Below are 21,321 nucleotides of genomic sequence, written 5' to 3' on the forward strand. Positions count from 1 at the left end.
TTAACAAAATAAAATAAATAGAATAGTAAATATGTACAAGTAAAATAGAGTAATAAATATGTACAGAGTCAGAGAAGGGCAAAGGGCATGTCCTCTCCTCTCCTCCTCCCCATCGTGCCCCTCCCGCCCTCTGCCCTACTCCCTTCCCCTCCCCAAAGCACTTGTGTATATTTGTACATATTTATCACTCTATTTATTCTATTAATGATGTATATATAGCTATAATTCTATTTATTCTGGTGGTATTGGCACCTGTCTACTTGTTTTGTTTTGTTGTCTGTCTCCCCCTTCTAGACTGAGCCCGTTGTTGGGTAGGGACCGTCTCTATATGTTACCAATTTGTACTTCCTAAGCGCTTAGTACAGTGCTCTGAACACAGTAAGTGCTCAATAAATACAATTGAATGAATGAATGCTAGACTGGAGGCAGGTGCTTTTGTGGAGACAAAATGGAAGGGCACCGTGAACCGATTCTATTCTTCTGAAATGGTTTCCTATCCTCTTTCTGAGTCACTGAGTTATAACCGTCTACTCAAGTCCCCAAGAAACAGCTAACATTGTGATACTGGAGTGGTGGTTCTCTGTCAATCTATCAATATGCTTATTGAACACTGTGTGCATAACACTATACAACATGCTTGGGAAAATAGAGTGAGTAGACACATTCCCTGCCAACAAGGAGCTTACAGTCTTGTCTTGTCTAACGCTGTCAAGTTGTCTCTGACCCATAACGACGCTATGGACATGTCTCTCCCAGAATGCCCCACCTCCATCTGTGATCGTTCTGGTAGTGGATCCATAGAGTTTTCTTGGTAAAAATCCAGAAGTGGTTTACCACTGCCTCTTTCCATGCAGTAAATTTGAATTTCCACCCTCGACTCTCTCCCATGCTGTTGCTGCCCAGCACAGATGAGTTTTGACCTGTAGCAGATTGTCTTCCATTCGCTAGCCACTGGGCCAGCTAGGAATGGAATGGCTATGCCTCTGCTTGACTGTCCCTTCTTAAGTCGAGACTGGTAGAGTACTGGAAACTCTCCAGGTGTGACCCTGAGAGGCTTACGGTCTAGTGAGGGATTTTGTCACGCTCAGCCTCTGGCCTAGATGATGACGAAGTCTCCGGTTATGAAGGGTGGGAGAGCTTTGAACTTTAGACTTTAGGAAGGAGAACCTGTGCAGACGACTTCAATACAGTGCTTGTAGTTTCCTCAGTGCCATGCATAATCCCTTCTCTGCCAATTGTGTTCCTACCAGGGCAGTGCAATGCATAAAAAAGCTATAATCAATAGTATTTATTACACACACTGAATTAAGCACTTGAGAGAGAACAACAGAGTTGGGAGATACAATCCCTCCCCTGAAGAAGCTTGTAATCTAGTGGAGGAGCTTAAAATCTGGCAGCCATAAGACTGACTTGGAATGAAAAACTGTAACCTTGCTGTAAAGGGAGAACTCAGAGTTCAGAGAAATGTCTTTAGGTTGAATCCTTCTTATTGCCCTCTATTAGCTGAGATACTCTGGGTGGAAGTTCACAGACTCACAGGATTCTGGAACCTGAGATACTATCTAGCCTTAAGTCCCGGGGACAGCAGCAACCTAAATGGAGGGATAAGTCACTCCTGTCATCTAAAGGTTTCCCAAAAAGGGAGATTTCACAACCTGTTCTGCTCATGAGGATGACCTGCTTTCTCCATTCCAAGGTTGTTCTAGGGAACTCACATTTGAAAAGTGTTTTAAAACAGTGGAACAGAAGTTATTTGCAAGTAGAAAAATGTTCTTTTCAGGAACATTCTTTGGGGATAAAGGTTCCTACTTGGCTGAGCCTATAGATACCTTAACGTGAGTTTGATATCCAGGCTTGTTCTAGGCTTTCATTATTTTATTCCAAGGACATCCAATGGCAGTAAATTCTACAATTTAGCAGGTTATGTATGTTTAAAGAAAACAATGCCAGTATTTCATCGATTTTGCAACCTAAAACAGAGTCCTTGCAGGCAGGACTATAGATTTTTTTTTATCCTTCTTTAAATTTAGCTAAGGTACACTTTACCCAAAAAATAAATAAATATAAATAATAATAGTGGTATTTGTTGAGCATTTACTATGTGCCAAGCACTATACTAAGCACTAGCACATATTAAATATAAGAAGATTGGACACAGGCCCTGTCCCATATGGGACTCATAGTCTAAAATGGGGAGAACCGGTTTTAACCATATTTTTTCACAGAGGAAACTGAGGCTCAGAGAAGTTAAAATGACATGTCCAAGGTCACCCAGCAGGCAGTGGCAGAGCTGAGATTAGAACTCATGTCTCCTGACTCCCGAGCCCATGCTATTTCCACTAGACCGCACTGCTTCTGATCACCTCCCCCTATTTCCTGGGCAAGGAAACATGTCTTGGTACCACGCACGGTAGTTAAAACACCTAGCCACACTTAGGGAGTCGGGACCAGGCTTAGTAAACTAACGATTAATCAAATTAGTGGGCTCAAACACTCGTGGTTGTGTTTCTCCCTTCCCTCCTATCCAACCTGCCCAAGCTCTCTTAAGAATAATGATAGTGAAAACAACAACAATAATAATAATGGCTTTTTTCCAAGTGCTTACTACGTGCCAAGCACTGTACTAAACGCTTAAGTAGATACAAGAGAATCAGGTTGGACACAGCCCAGTCTCACATGGGGCTGAGTAGTCTACGTAGGAGGACGTAGGATTCAATCCCCATTTAACAGGTAAGGAAACTGCGGCACAGAGAAATTAAGTGACTTGCCCAAGGTCATACAGAACCAGAATCAGAACCCTGGTCCCAAGCCTCTGCTCTTTTCACTAGGCCACACTGCTTCTCATTCTTTGGAGCTAAACCTTCTAGACTGTGAGCCCACTGTTGGGTAGGGACTGTCTCTATATGTTGCCAACTTGCACTTCCCAAGTGCTTAGTACAGTGCCTTGCACACAGTAAGCGCTCAATAAATACGATTGATTGATTAAACCTCCAAATGGTTCCTGACCTCCACACGGCTAGGCAAAACGATGAACCCATATCCTCCTGGGATGGTGGTCTGTATTCTCCATGCACTACAAAGCTCTTTTTTTTTCCAGTTCTTCCTCCTTCCTTCCTGGATGACTCAGACTCCCGGTCGTTGCCATCTCACCTCTCTTCCCCTAGTTCCAGTTCGTCAGGATGGTTGCATGGGGAGTTCAGTTGCCATAGCGCAGGGCAAAGCGTTCCATATATCTAGGCACAGCAGATATACAGGCCGTTGCATAAGAAGTGTGATTCGTATCTCAGGAGCTCTTTCTGATGTGAACCATGATCCTAACCCTCAGTGCCTTGTTTCTCTAATTACCCTGGGAGCAGGCACCAGGATTATGAGCTGAGTTTGTGATGTGCTAAAATAGGATCCAGATGAAATCACCAAACTCATGCTCCCTGGTGACTAATGCAGAATTTGAGGCCAGATATCCAAAGGTGAACCAGCTATTATGCTCACCTACAGAGTTTTTCAAGTTCCTGGGATGGAAATATTTCCCTTTATATTCCTAAGGAGAAAATTAAAAATTAGCTTAAAGATATGTATAAAATTTCAATAATTTTGAGGTATCTCGGCTCCTTTATAAATAAAAAATATCAAAACTTTGAGTTCATCGAGTGGCTATGTACAGACTTCTATATTTAGGCTGATGATTCATTCTGGTTTAGCGGGGACAGTCTCATTGTACTGTAAAGAATTCTAGAAAAGCATGCATATGTCTGCCAACTGAGGCTCCACCAGCTAAACTGGCAGCTAGCTAGAAGATAACTAACTTTCTGCTCTCACATACCCTCCTTATCTCACAAGCCCGTAACCTTGGCATCATTCTCAACTCATTTTTCTCATACCATCCACATTTAATGCCACCAGATCCTTTTGGTTCTACCTTCACAAAAAAAATCCCCCTGTTCCTCTCTCTCCAAACTGCTGCTACTACTCCACTGATTCAAACACCTATCATACCTCATCTTGACAGCCGCCTCTGTCTGCAAAGCAATACACACATTGGACACAGTCCACATCCCACATAGGGCTCACAGTCTTGATCCCCATTTTATGGAAGAGGTAACTGAAGCACAGAGACGTTAAGTGGCTTGCCCAAGGTCACACAGCAGATGGCAGTGTGCGGAGCCACGGTTAAAACCCGAGTCCTTCTGACTCCAGGCTCTACCCACGAGGCCATGCCACTTCTCACCTTCAAACTGACTTAACCCTTTATAAAATTGTAGCAGTGCCCCATCATCACTGTGGCTGTCGCCAGGCAGCCTTGGGCCTCCTCGGATCACATATCCACTATTCAGAATTCTCCATCCAATCAATCAATCAATCAATCGTATTTATTGAGCGCTTACTTTGTGCAGAGCACTGTACTAAGCGCTTGGGAAGTACAAGTTGGCAACATATAGAGACAGTCCCTACCCAACAGTGGGCTCACAGTCTAAAAGGGGAAGAGTTCGGGAGAGTAAGATCCAAGTGTATTTGGTACATGAATGGAATAAAAGTAATTCAGGGAAGGCAGGGTCTTGATTAGCCAGTAGATTGTAAGCTCCTTGAAGGCAGGTTGGTGTCTCCCTACTCTATTTGACTCTTCCAAGAGCTTAATTACAGTGTTCTCCACATGAAAGTGCTCAATAAAATATCACTGATTGCATTGATTGATTCTAAGATGGCAGACGTTAATTAGCTAACTTTAGGGTCAATCAGCAAGCACGCAAGAGAAAGCCACCTTTCAGCAGAAATTCCTTGTTTCCGCAAGGTCAATGAAAAGTTTTCCACTCTAGTGGGATGACTTGCAACAAAAAGAGCTAGCAGCAAATCCCTTAGTACGGGCAGGTAATGGAACCAGACTTGGAAAGAAAACAGGTAGATTGCCTTTGTATTTGCCCAGTATGGAATTTCAAGGTCTCCCCTCGAAAGGCTGAAGTCATTTATATTCTCTTCTGGTTGAAGGAGCTTGAGGTCTCATACAAATATGACTTAACTTTTCCAATAATTTCTTAAAAACCCTCAACAGGCTTAAAATTGTGACCGTTTAAGAAATAATCTCGATGGCCACCAGGCTATGAAATTCTAGTTGGAATGATCTCCTCCACAGAGAAGAAAAGCACATGTCATCTTGCCTTAACTACAGACCCTTCAGGCAAAACGCATCATTCTTTTGGCCCTGTCAAGAACTTGAATAAATCAGAGATAAGTAGGTTAAAATGTCAAGGCCCACCAGGACTGAACAAAAATCTACTACTTTTCCACACTAGTAAAATTCTGACTGCAATGCCACACATTCTTCATGGATTAATAAAGAAAAAAATTGATACTTTAGCAATCACTGAGTCGTTTGCATTGAACAGCTGGAATTATTAACGCAAGAAATAAATAGTAAGATGGTGTTACAAAGGCTTGAAGCATCTTTTCTAAGAGAAACAACTCTTTCCCTTCTGGTTCATTAATCAGATCAAACTTCTACCATTTCAGGAGCAATTGGATTTTTTTTCTGTTGGTAGAAGATTCTCTGGCTTTGCTAACAAAGAAGAGGAACACCATTTCTTGAACTTCAGATGGGAGAAAAATTGTTATGTCTGGGCAATTACTAAAGACATCTAAGATAGCCTTCAGGGTTAAAGACATTCATTAACCCACTGATCATTAGCGACAGCATTTAGTGACCTCACACCAACAAAATGTAAACTTCTACAGTCATGGAAAGCATTCCTGGCTTTCAGTTTTAATGTATATTGTCTGTCTATAAATTGTTTGACTTTCCCAATGAGAGATGGAGATAGTAAAGAGCCTTGTAGCTCTGATGAACAGTCAACTAAATGCAGCTGGATACCATGGGATTCAAATCTAGCTTACTTCGAAGTTCAGTGAAAATCTCATGATACACTGAAAATGAGGATTTATTCAATTGTCATTTCTGGGGACTTTGTTGGGGGCGGTGAATTACTCATCTCTTTTTTGTGACTCTCAGTGACCTTTTTTTAAAAAAAAATGGTATTTGTTAAGCCCTTACAACATGCCAGGCACCAAACTAAGCACTGGGGTAGATACAAGATAATCAGGTTGGACACAGTCCATGTCCCACATGGGGCTTATAATCTTAATCTCCATTTTACAGTTGAAGTAGCTGAGGCACAGTGAAGTTAAGTGTTTTGCCCAAGATCGTACAGCAGACAAGTGGTGGAGACAGGATAGAACCCAGATCCTTCTGACTCCCAGGCATGCTCTATTCACTAAGCCATGCTGCTTGTGACCCGCAGCATCTTTAGATTCCATCCTGATTTTAAAAAAATATATATTACTTTTTCAATTTGCAAAAGTAGTCAAATTCCAAGCAGCAGAGAATGTATTTTATGTTTCCTATTATGGGAGGATTTTGGCTCCTCCATCTTGTTCAGAGAATGCCATACCAAACAGTGACTAGTTTAGTCACCCTTCATGCCATGCGTTATTTTTAATGAAGAGAGTGCAACCTTTGCATATCAGAAGCTACTAAATCCTAGGGAGACTTTCCTTTCAAAATCAGCAAGGTCACTCAACATTTCCCAAAAAATGGACTGTGTTGTATGTGTAGACGTTAGAATTAAAACCCTCCGCTAGATCGTCAATTACTTGAGGACGGGGATCATGTCCACTAACTCCACTGTAGCCCTCTGCATGCTTAGGACAGTGCTCTGCTATTGATGGACTGAAAACGGATCACACTGCTCTTTTTCCTAGTGGCTAACAATTGGACTGGTTCATCACCTGAAACCAACTTTGGCTTTCACTCTTGCTTGTGTTCATTTCCTCAGGAAACCGAGGCCCTTGAGAAAATTAAGATCACCATGGACCTAATTTCAGAAAACACACCCTTTTGCATTTCTAAGGATCAATGGCTGTGCCTGCTCGAAAGACCTTTAGGGAATGAAAATTCCTCAAGCCACATGAAACAATGGGATCATTTTTCCAATGTTCCTGGAAGTATTCTTAGCTGTATAATGCTTATTAGCTCACTGATCTCTTGTTGAATTTTGGCCTACAAAAAAATCTTATCCTGAATAGCATGTTATTTATGGAGCACTTACTAGGTGCAAAGCACTGTACTAAGCATTTGGGAGACTACGATACAGCAGAGTTCGAAGACACAGTCCGTGCCCACAAAGAACTTACAGTCTAGAGGGAGAGACAGACATAACAACAAATATCAGATATGTACATAAGTGCTATAGGGCTGAGGGTGGGGTGAATAAAGGCTACAAATCCAAGTGCAAGGATGAAGTATAAAGGAGAGGGAGTAGAGGAAATGAGGGCTTAGTTGGGGCAGGCCTCTTGAAGGAGATGAGATTTTAATAAGGCTAATTTTAGTAAGAAGGTAAGAAGCAGCATGGCTTAGTGGCAACAGCATGGGACTGGGGGTCAAAGGACCTGGGTTCTAATTATGGCTCTTGCCAAATGCTTTCTGTGTGACCTGTGTGACCTATTTAACTTCTCCTGTTCTCCCTCCTAGATTGTGAGTCCCATGCAAGACAGGGCCTGTGTCCAACCTGCCTTGCATCTATCCCAGTGCTTATAAGAGTGTTTGACACATAGCAAGTGCTTAACGAGTACTATTAAAAAAAACAGGGCAAATGATTGTAAACCCCCTCATCAAGTCATCCAGGTGTTAAGATGAAGCCCAGAATCCTCCTCACACCTAAAGAAGAACTATTCTGATGATACCTCAGAGCTTTGAGAGCGTGGGCAGCTTAACCAGGAACACAACACATCCTGAAAGAGGGCTAACCATAAAGACTGGGGTTGGAGGTGTCACTGTATCTGAGTGGGACCAAGTCATAGAGAAGTGAAAGCAGTAAAGAGTAGAAAGACGATCAGTGGGGAAGCATGGGAGGATCCAGGCAGTGAACAATCAATTCGTTTTTGGTACTTATAATAATAATAACAATAATAATAATGGCATTTATTAAGCGCTATGTGCAAAGCACTGTTCTAAGTGCTCCTGGCCTGCATAGCACTGTATCAAGTACTTATAAGTAGTAGCAGCACTGGCAAAAATGCTGAGAACCTAAGCGAGGGGAATTGCAGGTATTGTTCAGTGAGATTCATACATGAGTAACAATGGCAGGTTCAAAAATGCATTTCTCTCAAGTCCTATGCCCCATTCACCTTCAAATCAGAAAATGTTTTGGGATGGGTTGCTTTTTTTTGTACAACTTCATGGGATGTAAAAGAATATTTCAAAAATGACTCTTAGTAAAACAAGAAATAGAACTTCGTAACCCAGAGCTGAATCAATCCCAGATAGAGTGTTTCTGCCGGAAAATAGATCACACATTGTTTTTATTTGTTTCAGTGCCATTAGTGGTTTTGGTTCAATGCTTTACTATCATCCGCTGTGAAGGGAGTCCAAGATCAACGCTGAGACACACCAAACATTTGATGAAAACCTCAATTCGTTTTTCTTTTGTGCTAATAGAAATCATTCACAGCCATAAGAGGACAGGAGCCCTCCTCTTCACTCCCTAATAGTATCATCATGAAGCAGCCAGATTTTCCCTCTAAAGTGGATATAGGCTGTAGCCTCTAGTTCCATTAAGCTCTTAATTATAAGCACAGCCTGGTTCAATACCCTTTCCAGCGCCCAACCACCCACACAATCAGTAGCCCTTGGTAGATAGGCAGATCAAATTAACCCTCATTATGCTTGACTCTAACAAGATAATCACGCTAGGTTGCAATATGCCTCCTTAATTTGATTTTAATACCTAAGACTGTGCATGATGTCTAACTGGGGGGTGGGGGGAGTGCGGCAGAAGGAAGTGCTTTTGTCTGCCATAATTGCAAGGATATTCTTACCATTCCCAATTACATGCTCTCTGCTCCTCGAGAGTAAAGGTGGTCTTTGTTTAGGTATGCTCCAAATTAGTTGCACGTGTGAATGTTTTTCCTGCACCATCACCTGCAGCGGTTGGGGACAACGGAGTTCATCATTCTATTAACCTTTCAATTAACCCTTATTAAAGAATTGCCCAGCACAGGTGCGCTAACATAGCAGGCCCTGTGTGGTGACCAAAGACAGAAGATTCCATGATCAGCCCGTCACTGCTAAAGAGTAATGAGCACCACATATGCTTTTTGTTTAGAGAGAGAATGGCTGCCATGCAAACCTCCTAAACTGATCGTAGCTCTCTGCTCTCCTGCTTTTGACCAACTACAAATGCCTTTGTTAATAACACAATATTACAATTTTATGCTATTCAGTAGTATTGAGTGCTTACTCTGTGCAGAGCTCTGTCCTGAGAGCTTGGGACACTACAACAGAGTTAGTAACCCAATACTTCCCTCAAGGAGCTTATAGTGCATTGGGGGAGATAGACGCTAAAATAAAATACCAGTGGGAAGCAACCAAGTATTTGTACATATAAAGAAAATGAAACCTTTAAAGAAAGAATATAGGGATTGGATATGAAACACATCATTGGGCAAGGCAACTGACAGCCATCATACAGAGCTAACTCAGCAAACTTCAACATTTTCAATTGCAGTACAATTTGATAGCAGGGATCGTACCTTAGCTGTCAGCTCAAAATCATTCCTCAATTTAAAAAGAAATATTCTCTTTCCGTAGATCTCAAAACCCGAATGCTTCGGGTTTTGGTAAATAAGGGTGACAGCAACCTAGATTGCCCCCCAAAATTTGAAACTGCTATTGTACTTAAGCCCAGAAATGGCATTCATCTGGATGCCTGTTCCTTTAAAAGCATTAAACTTTCTTATTTTTGGAATACTTGTTTAACTAAAGGAAATGTATAAAATGTTAGGAAATGAAATCTTTGTTCCATACATACCATATCGACACTGCCAACTTCCCCACCAAGCCTTTCCCATTAAGTGGTGGAACGCCTTTACTAAAACCCTAATCAAGGGAATTCACAGAGGGACAGTGAATAATTCCCACACCCTACCAGGAAGTCCTTCTATCTAATTGTAAGTAGAATTAAATAGATCTATATTCCCTTGACTACAACCTGGCTTCTCAAATAATTCACTCTTCTATGTTTTCTGCAAGGGAAAGACATGTTGAGATTTCATTTTTAGTAAATATGCATATTATTATTAGTAGTAATAATAATTATAACCAATAAACATATTTTCTACAGATGAAATCTCAAAATTAGTCTCTCACAGAAAACATAATGATAATAGTGATTGTGGCATTGGTTAAGCATTTACTATGTGCCTACCACTGTACTAAATGCTATGGCAGATGCAAGAAAATCAGGTCGTACACAGTCTGTCCCCCACATGGGCTCACAATCTAAGACGGAGAGAGAACAGGTATTGAATTCCTATTTTACAGATGAGGAAACTGAGGCACAGAGAAGTTAAGTGACTTGCCCAAGGTCACACAGCAGGCAAATGACAGAGTCTATATTAGGGTTCAGCTCTTCTGACTCCAGGGCCTGTGTTCTTTCCATTAGGTCACTCTACCTCTCTGTATTTCTACCTGCCTATAAAGACGTTGGCATTTTTTTTGTCAAGGCCACAGCTGATAATCTCAGTTTAACGGATGGGGCTATGGGTTGGATGTATAGTTTCCGTAGGAAAGAAAAGTTGCAACATCAACAGAAGGGATGCATTTTTCCATTCTGGTATTTCTCCCTCTTCACTGTGAAATGCATAGGGCTCCCATCTCCCTTTACCTCACAACCCATTTCTCCAGCTCTCCTTTTTCTTTCCTGATCCTGTAGCCCAGGTTGTATATCCAACCATACTTGCTTTGATCATTTCAGACTTCTCTGGACTTAGATCAAAATTGCCCCGAGACATAAACAAAATGAGGGGGAGATTGAAGTAGAATGCAAGTTAGTCACTTCCCAGCTACCCAATTATCTGCCAGACTCTGCAACGCCACCGCCAACCCTGAAAACCCTGGGGCCTTCAACTTACAGTTCCCTCTATCTTTGTCTCCATCTCCTTCCTAGCATCTCAACAATCTCTCCAAGGACTCTAGCAACCCAACCACTCACTTAGAAGAACTTTCCAAGCAGATAATGAGAGAAAACTTCACATTTCTTCTAAACAAGCTAGACCTTGTTAACTCTCCCAAGAAATATGGCTCTTCCTAAAGAGCGAGTTAGACAAATTGAAAACTACATCACACTTTTAGGCTATGGAAGGATACTGAGTAAATTGCTCAGTGCTAGTTCCATGTTTTATGTTCTGGGAGAATCTGGCTCGTTTAGTTAGGTAAACCATTCATCCATCCCCCATTGCTGCTATCACAGAATTTACTGACCAGTGAGCTACATGTAGCTCACATTCAATATATTCCCTAAGTAGATTAGGTACCTGGAAATGATTTATTACACCAACACTAATATGGAATATGGACATGGCAAAATACTGGGTCAAGAACAAAAAAAGGATAAAAAAAACTACGAGATCCAAAATAACTTTTACACCGGGACCAAATGAGGCACAGATCTATTCCTGAAGCCCACTGGAGCACATTTAATGTGATCTAGCCTCTGCAGTCTCCTGGTGGCATACCCAACTCAAAATGGTGGGGTGTCTTACACAGAATTCAGTGTCCTTATGAAGAAGAAGGTCAAGGTCTTTCCTCTCTCCTTTGTAAAGCAAAAATAGAAAGTGAAAAACAGGTTGAAGTGGGAAAATGTAAGTCATGTCAGTAAGAAGTCAAGGAACAAATACAGTTTCTTAAGGTCCAGTGAAAGGAGCATCAATAACAGAGCTAAAAGAAGTATAACTAGACAACTAGGTCAGAGGAAAAATGTGCGGTTATAGCTTTTTGTTGAACTAACTCTTCCCTGACTTGCTAGGCAACCCTCCATACATTACTTGATATCCCAAGATATTGGTTTCCTATCAACAGAGTCAATATTATGGATACACTAAATGAAGAAGAAATATGTAGTTGGCATTGTATACCTACAGTTGCAAAACAAATAAGAAAAAGCTTTGCCATTATGATCTGTCTGACCACAGAATTTTTCGAGGAAACTAGGACGCTGGGGGGAACTTCCAGGGATAAGGGGTTTCACAATAACCTATTGCACATAATAAAAGAACCCAACAGGTCTCTCTCCTTGTAGCCCTCCATAGGATCAGAAAAGGACTCAGAAGTCCCCTGGCTCCCCTGCGGTTAAGAATTCCATGCAAGGAGTTGACCCCGGGTCCCCTGGCTAAAAATAGCCACCCTCCCACCCAGAGCCCAGGGACTCATGGACCCCATTTCTGATTCCAGGACATTTGCTGCTAATAGTTTCAGCAACTGTTCAAAACAGTCCCAAATCCAGGGCAGTGTTAGCTAAACTGGGATATGAAGCAACTAATTTAGGAGGCAGTGTGGCTTCACTTCTTGAAGATATCATTACATTCCTATCCCCCAGTAGCTGAGTAATCAGGGATGTACTCTTCTCTCTACTTGTGACTTCTATTGCGAGGACCAGAATATGCACTTCTGTAAAGGGGGTCTAAGTGTTTCGGTTGTGGGAATTAGGTGAATCACTTGAAAGAGAATGTAACCGTTTTCATTTAGTTGTGATGTTTTCCCTTAAGTTTACATAATTTTAGCACGTCTTACATATTTCAAACTGGAATCTTTTCAGTAGCTTCTCAGAGCCATTTAAGAGATCAGATGACAAAACAGAATCTTAGTGGAGAATAAATATCTATGACGGTGCTTTCCAAACATTGGGACTATAGCCATGCCTCATGAGAAAAATGTGAAGGAATGGGAGCTCAAGAATGCAAGAACTGCTGGCCTAGGACTGCTCTTTTTCATTTACAACTGTTGACCAAGGACCATAATTGCTGATTTTTTAATTTATCTTCCCTTCATGGCAATTTATCCTTTCAAATTTTGGCATGGAGTTCAGTTAGTTCTTATTTTATTACAGATTTCCTTAGGACTGTAGACACAGGTTGTTTAGTTTTGGCCAATGACTCAATTCCTTAACAATTACTTAGGTATGAATACTTGAAATTCACCCCATCGAACGACTTTCACCTTGAATTTTTGAATCAGTAGAATAGATAGAGAAAAACTTCTTTGATTTAAGTCTAAGCATGGACAAGAATTCTATTTCAGCCATTTTCACATAATGCCTTAGGTTCTCTAGGGCTTACCAGTGCATACCAATGACCAACTTAATATTAAAAATCTTTTATAAAGTTCTTCCATAGTTATATCAATCATATTTCCTTGCAATAATAACTTAATTTCTTTCCATCCATCCTTACTTTCCACCCATGATTCACCTATATAGTTTCCCTCACCAACTCACAAATATTGATAGACATACTTATAGACTGATATAAAACTGTTCAATTGAAATACCATGTTTGGCCCCAGTGCTTTGCACATAGTAAGCACTTAATAAATGCCTACATAACTAGGGCCTTTTAAAAAAAATTGTTCTCCTGAATCATTCTAATTTGATCTAGTTCAGAAATAAAACTGCAGGAGTCTAAAATATAATATTACAGGTGCAAACAAACCAGAATCAGAACCAGTACATAGTTCTCGTAGTACATGTGTTTTCATTTTACATTTTGCCTAGAACTTTGTTAAGGAATCAGGGAACATTCACCTGATAATGTGAACCCATGGTCTAGTGGAAAGAGCATGGATCCGAAGTCAAAGGACCTGGGTTCTTATCCTGGTTTTGCCAATAACTTGCTGTGTGACCTTGGGCAAATGACTCATCTTCTCTTGGTCTCAGTTTCCTCAACCTTAAAATGGGGATTAAATACATCTTCTCCCTCCTAGACTGGCCCCATGTGGGATATGGATTGAGCCTGACCTAATTGACTTCTATCAGAAGCAGCGTGGCTCAGTGGAAAGAGCACGGGCTTTGGACTCAGAGGTCATGGGTTCAAATCCCGGCTCCTCCAATTGTCAGCTGTGTGACCTTGGGCAAGTCACTTAACTTCTCTGGGCCTCAGTTACCTCAACTGTAAAATGGGGATTAATACTGTGAGCCCCCTGTGGGACAACCTGATCACCTTGTAACCTCCCGAGTGCTTAGAACAGTGCTTTGCACATAGTAAGTGCTTAATAAATGCCATCATTATTATTATTATTATTATTATTACTCCAGTGCTTACAACAGTATTTGATGCATAATAAGCACTTAAATACCATTAACAATAATAACAATAATAATAAAGCCATTTGGCTTGAGTGTGCCATAGTGTCAGAAAACCTGGGTGAATAGGTGCCTCACAGAGCAGGTGAATATCACCATGTGGATTTCCACTAACACCGAATTTTGCAAGAATTTGACTACACATGAGAAAATGATTGGGTGTGTATTAAATCCATTCTGCACCCAGACATTGCATCTAGGCCAAAAAGATCTCTTCTGCATTTTCAGCAACAATCTTGTGCTTTTTCAAAAGTTTTCCCCCCTGCAGACATTTTCTCTCTCAAATTTCTCTCTACTTTTTCTTAGCGCTACGTAAGTCAGTCTGACCTAGTTCAGACAGTGGCAATCAGTTAATCAATCATATTTATTGAGTGCTAACTGTATGCAGAGCACTGGACTAGGAACTTGAGAGAGTACTATAAAAGAGTTGGTAAACTTGTTCCCTTCCCAAAATAGGCTTGCAGTCTAGATTGAAACGCGGAACTCAAAATCCTCAGACTAGGTTCCTGAGAAGAGTTAAACAACTTTGCTAAACCTAGTCAGAAAAATGGTAAGACAGCATTATGGATATTATCCTGCCAAGTGGCTTTCTGATCTTGGGAAAGAAGTGTTTTGCACATATTCAGTATTGTTATCACTATTTTTCCTGTTTGGCTTTGCCATTAATTTTTTCAAGATGATTTCACCCCAGACATAGTTGCTTATTGTTTTTTTTTCCAAGCTGAGTGTTTTTATAAAGCCATGCTGCTTGCTACTTATGATTCCATTGGTCTCTGGTTGTTTACATACTTTCTGTTAATATGTGTTCTATTATTTTAAGTATTTATGTCAGACTCGCAAGAGAGTAATTTACAGGTTCAGTGTTCATTCCTATTTTGAAACTCAACATGAGATGTAATTTTTCCCAATTTCTATTAGCTCCTCACTTCCATAGAACTGTTCCAAAATAGGGGTTTACAAGAAAATTCAAAATTCTGTTGATTTGTAGTTATATATTATTATTTTATGCTTTGTTGACAATAGCTACTTTAATCAGGTGTGCTTTTGAAAAACGCTGTTAAGCATTTTCATAAATGACTTTATAGAGTGAGCCTTCCTGGTGCCATCTTTTGGTTTTAAAGTAACTCATTTTTTATGGCACTGCCATAAATGTAAAAAGGCATGGGGGCCAGTCGAGACTTTTTGGTTTACTATACTAACTTTCTAAGTGTTTCTTTCTATCTAATAGCAGTTTTATGTTCTTTATGGTGTTTATTAAGTGCTTATGTGCCAAGCACGGAGCTATGTGCTCCAGTAGATACAAGATAATCCAAGAGAACCCAATTGCTGTTTCTCATGATGCTCACAATTGAAGAGGTAGGGAGAATAGGGATGTTAGCTTCATTTTACAGATGGGAAAACGGGAGACCAGAAAGTACACGTTACTTGTCCATGATCATTTAGCAGGTCAGTGGCAGAGCTGGGATTAGAAATAGGGTTTCCTGATTCTGCCCCACGCTACCAACACCAGGCCAAGCTAGACTTCATTTACATTCTAGTTGCCTGAATGGTTCACCACGTCTTTTGCTAGGCCCTCTATGATCTTCTGAAGGGGAGTCAGTGATCTCAAAGATGAAGGACAGTGGTGGCAGCCAGTTATTTCATTTTCTCTAGCTGTAAAATAGGTTAATATATTTTCCCATTTCACACGTGTCATGGAAACAGGACTTACTGCTGTCATTGAAACACACCCTCCCCTAATGATAAGATTGTGTCAAAAGAGACCAAACAAATTGGAGAGTTGGCTAATCTTCCCATGAATTCAATTAATGTCTTCAGGCCATATGCAAACATAAGGAGTGCCATATTGGGTTAGATCGTGGGTCAATCCACTCCTGATTTAGAGCTTTATTAGCAATACAAAAGGAATCTTTGAGGCATAGGATGTCAGTTGCCCTTCTTGACATCTAACCACCAGTTAGGGAATGCCCTTTCAACATGGCTAACTTTTCCCTTTAATAAACCTATTATAGATCTCCGGGGCTATTTTTGCTTCACATTACTGGCTCCTTGGCCAGAATGTTCAAACAGCAAGATGAAGCAGCTGGAAGACAGGTTCCACAGAAACAGGCAGCAGCAACATGACCTAGTGGAGAGATCACAGGCCTGGGTGTCAGAGGACCTGAGTTCTAATTCCAGCTCTGCCGCTTCTCTGATGTGTGACCTTGGGCGACTCCACCTCTCTGTGCCTCAGTTACCTCATCTGTAAAATGGTGACTGTGGACTGTGAGCCCCATTATAGGACATGGACTGCGTCCAAACTGTTTACTGTATCAATCCCAGTGCTTAGCACAGTGCCTGACACATAGTAAGAATTTAACATGTACCATAAAAAAGTCCTCTGATCCCCCAGGCCCATGCTCATTTACTAGATCATGAGACCTCTATGAGACAGGGATTGTGTCCAACCTGATCATCTTGTATCTACTTCAGCCCTTGTTACAGTTCTTGGCATATAGCAAGGGTTTGACAAATATCATTAGTAGTAGTAGTAGTAGTGTGCTCTGCACACAGTAAGTGCTCAATAAATACCATTGATTGATTGATAGTAGTAGTAATACTTTTCACCCGTGTAAGATCTAGTCTTAATATTAATAAGTTTATATTTTCAAAAGAAAAGGCCATTAGTTATTGCACAAAATCCTCACCACATCCCTGCTCAGATGAAGTGCATTTGGTGTAAGGTTGAGAAGCAAATAGGAATATTTTCTCAGATTCATGGAGGAATAGAAGGGTTCTTTATGCCAACAAAGTAATCGACTTTTCTCTTTGCAATTGGGATTCTTTATCACCCACTGGCCAAGGCAAACAGCCACTCCTCTGCTTCTGTCCAGATAAACACCGCAAAGACCCCAGAAATCTGGCTCAAGAAAATATTCAGTCTCCAACCCACAAGCAGAGCCAATATCTCTGGAATATCCAACCACCAGGAGGAGCAGAAAATGAGGGAAGCCAATAATCAATTAACTTGATAACCTTTTTCCAGACTGATTGAGAAATAAGGCACAGCAAAAATAGTTGTTGTTTTTTCCTAAGAATATCCTGAGCGATATAATGGAGAAAGGTTTCCCATCAATTTTGGGGGGGAATTACTATATTGTCCTGCTCATTTTGAAAAGTGATAATTATTTGTCATTACATAAAAGTGCTCTAGATTGAAAGACTTCCTCCAGTATCAAACAATGAAGCATTATGGTCTGGGCATACCTGCCTTGCATTGCACAGACCATGTTTTCTGTGGCTATATCCCTGAATTGCAAGTTCAGTAGAAGATTAGTTCACTGGATTTTTTTTTTTTTTGGTTTTTTTGTAGCATGACAAAACTCACTGTGCTTCAGATCACTAAATACGTTTTTCAATCAGTGTTTATAAGCAGCAGTGAGAAAATCATATTATCTGGCAGCCGAGGAATGATTAGAAAGGAAAAATATTGAACTTAGTACCAATTTTCTAAGGCTTTTTTTAAACATGGCTGTTCATTTGATTCCATTCAACATTTCATGTTAATCTTTTGATTAACACATGAGGGGAGGTAGTGATGACCTTTTCAAATGGCTCCATCTGCTTTCTTTCTCAACCCATGGCCCCAGTGCTAGGTCTTTCATGATGAGGGAGGAGGGTGGGGAGAAAAGGTCACGGGGTGAGAAGCTGCAGAAAAGAAAAATGACTTATCAAATATAAACAAATCACTGAAGTATAAGACATCTTCTCAGCCTCAGGAGTTAGCAAGTCATTGCTTAGGAACCAATCCAAAGGATATGCTCTATTTATTTGGATTTCTTCTCAAGTAATAAGCAGAGTAGGAACAGTTATTGAAGAAATACTACTTGTCAAGAGTAGTAAGTGATATTTTTGGCTTACTCTTTACTTACTCAAGATTCCTCCTGACCTTGGAAATGTTTTATGATGAATCATTTTCTTATTATATGTATATTTGCATCTCATAAATTTTCCTTATCCAGTGAGCTTACCTAATGCTCAGACCCAGTAAACCAAACTTCCCTCATGCATGCAAATCTTTTCTATAGGATTGAGAAAATAAAATGTACTTTAAAATAAGCTTATTACATTCTGCTACCAATGATCACAAGAAGGCAAATAAAAAATGATTTGAAACATCAGTGAAAAAAGGGAGGGAGGAGAAGTTACTTAGCCAGAGCCCTGGGATTCAAAGTAATGAATAATACAGAACACATGGAAAAGTAGAGAGACAATTAATCTACTGATACATAAGGTTTAAGTCAAAAGACAAATCATCTCAGGAAGAACAGCATAGGGTCACATTCATAACTCATAATCATTCTTACTTAACACTTTAGCATTACACAGTTAGGACTTTTCCTTATACCGTATGAACTTGGGAGCACATTAAATCTTTTTTAAGAACTGTACAACGTAGCTCTGACCCAGCAAATATTTCTCCCTCTCCTCTTCCCCAAATCAAGTCCCTCCCAACCTCCAAAATGCTACTAAAAGCTCCCCTCCCCATCCTGCCTTCCTAAATTTACCCATCCGACTATAGGGGAAACAAATGTCTCCACTTAGGAGACATTTTCAGGCAGGAGCTATGTAATCGATGTTTCCTCCTGACACTTTTAAAAGCAAGGATACCTAAGAGTTAACAATTTGGGTGAAGTTGTCTAAAGAAGAAAAAATAAATGAGGGAAGTGAAATGACACAGGCTTATCTGGTGATTAGCTGTGTGGCCAGCAGTAGAGTCCAATATATACTATTGAAAATATCCTTTGGGAATAAGAATAATACCAATTATGGCATTTATTACGCAACCACTATGTACAAAGAACTGCCCTGAGTGGTGGAGCATATTCAAGATAATCAGATGGCAAAGGAAACACAGTCTAAGCGGTCGGGAAAGTGGATATCTTCTCTATTAAGCAGTTGAGGAGACTGAGGCATAGACTGGTTAAAGTGATGTGTCCGAGGTCACCCAGGAAACTAACGGCAGAGTGGGGTTTAGAACCCAGGCCTCCTGACACCTAATCCTTTGGTCACTCCAGTATATCACTATGTCATTGTAACTGGAGCCACTGGAAAGGCTGTGCCGTATTGTTACGTTAAACAAGTAACAGCTTCCCCCAGTTCATAATTCTTCTAGAAATCAGCATCAGGGTAAAGATTTAGTCCATTGCTCCAGAGGATTTAGGTTTCTGTGCTGAATAATGTAGTGCCATGAATACCATTTTTCTTATCTCATTGTGAGCAATTTTCGTCTGAGCTCAGTACATTTTCATAAAATAGATAATAAATATTTGGAGAAAGCATTCCCTAGGAATTTTCTATGCCTGTCCTCCTCCTCGTAGATGGGACTGCCAATGGGAACAGCAACCATCTTCTATCTCAGAACTTTGTTCAGTGCTTGGCATAATATAGTCATGTACTGCTTAATAAAAAGGAAAAGGAGCAGGAGAAGAGAAGGAGGAAAGAGAGAGAGGATGAAGAAGAAAACGAAGAGGAAGACAAACACAAAGGTGAAGAAGATTTTTTTTTTAATTCATGTATACAGTCTACCCAACTAGGAGAGTTCTAGATAGCAAATCAATTAATTGTATTTCTTGAGCTTTTACTGTGTAAGATACAACTCTCTAGGACTGTGAGATCATTCATTCATTCAATAGTATTTATTGAGCGCTTACTGTGTGCAGAGCACTACACTAAGCACTTGGGAAGTACAATTCAGAAACAAATAGAGACAATCCGTGCCCACAACGGGCTCACAGTCTAGCAACTCTGTTATTTCTCTGTGCCCAATTACCACATCTGTAAAATGGGGATTAAGACCACGAGCCTCATGTGGGACAGGGACCGTGCCTAACTCGATTTGCTTGTGTCCACTCCAGAGCTTACTACAGTGCCCACCACATAGTAAGCACTTAAATACCATAATTATTATTTTTACTAATTCATTCATTTAATCATATTTACTGAGCGCTTACTGTGTGCAGAAAACTGAACTAAGCACTTGATAACACTGTCTCGTGGGCCCTGGGATAATCTGCCCATGCTAAACAACTTTTTCTAGTTCCTTACTATACTGATTCTGAAAGGTTTGCTGAATAGCACTCTTGACTCTCCTTCAGCAAAAGATCAACCTGTTTTATGGACTATGAGTTCCCTGTTGGGATTCAAAGAGGGGAAAGGAATATCCCTTTCCCAGTAGGTCACGTGCTAAAGTTGTTTTGACAGTAGTGGTGAAAATTTAAACTAGGTCATTTACACGTCCTTCCCTCTAACTGCAACACACATTTCCAACTGACCAGAAGGACAATGCTCAAGGTCACAAAGCAACAGAGTTGGGATTGGAACAAGAGTCTCCTGACTGACAGGCCTAAGCTCTTTCCAAGCTCTGCCTTCTTCTCAAATTTCTTTAGAGCGCAGCAGAGTTCTTCAACACATCATTCGGTCCCCTTTCCATCTCTCCTTTCAACCTACAAAGGGTTTAGCCCCAAATTCCACATATGTACATGACACGCCCCAAATAATAACCACTCCTGGAATTTTCAGACTCCTTAAATATAAATCATCTAATAATCAAATACGTAGTCCCCAACAGAATTACATACACCTTGAATTTATGCCACTTCCTCCTGAATTGTTTTACATTTATCAAATTGCCAAAGATGAAATAAATTGAACTTTGCCAACCCATAAACAAGTGACAAGAACATTTTGTTCCAAAGAGGATACAAAAACATTCCGGCAATTTATTCCATTTAGTGGGTTTTGACAGCTTTCTTCTACTCCCCTGAAAAGAGATGGTTTTGATAGGAAACAACTATAAAGATTGTTTGTACAATTAAGTGCTTCCCAGCTTAAAAGGCTTTCAACTTCATACTCTGAAGAAATCAGTTTCCAGGCCCACTCCTTATGTGGCCTGAGCACAGAGAAATTCTTAAACGTTTCTGTAAAGGTCATCCTAACAAATCCAAGAAACTAAAACTGTCCAAAATGTTTTTAGTAATCAGGATTCTCTGTGGGTGATCCCCTCAGGTCTTAACAAATGTTGGGATTCTACTTTACATGACCGCACTGTTTATCACAAAACTTAATGCCAATGGTAAGGAATTTCTTTTTGATGTGGAGC

General features: G+C 40.4%; 1 non-coding gene across 1 annotated transcript; it reads right to left on the reverse strand.

The window, feature by feature from the left end:
- Positions 1-918: 918 nt before the first annotated feature.
- Positions 919-1,056, reverse strand: LOC119936421. The gene has a single exon (XR_005453750.1). It is a non-coding gene; the product is annotated as a small nucleolar RNA SNORA7 (small nucleolar RNA).
- Between the last annotated feature and the right edge of the window lie 20,265 nt (positions 1,057-21,321).

This window comes from Tachyglossus aculeatus, chromosome 13, assembly GCF_015852505.1.
Source record: "Tachyglossus aculeatus isolate mTacAcu1 chromosome 13, mTacAcu1.pri, whole genome shotgun sequence".
Taxonomy (NCBI): Eukaryota; Metazoa; Chordata; class Mammalia; order Monotremata; family Tachyglossidae; genus Tachyglossus; species Tachyglossus aculeatus.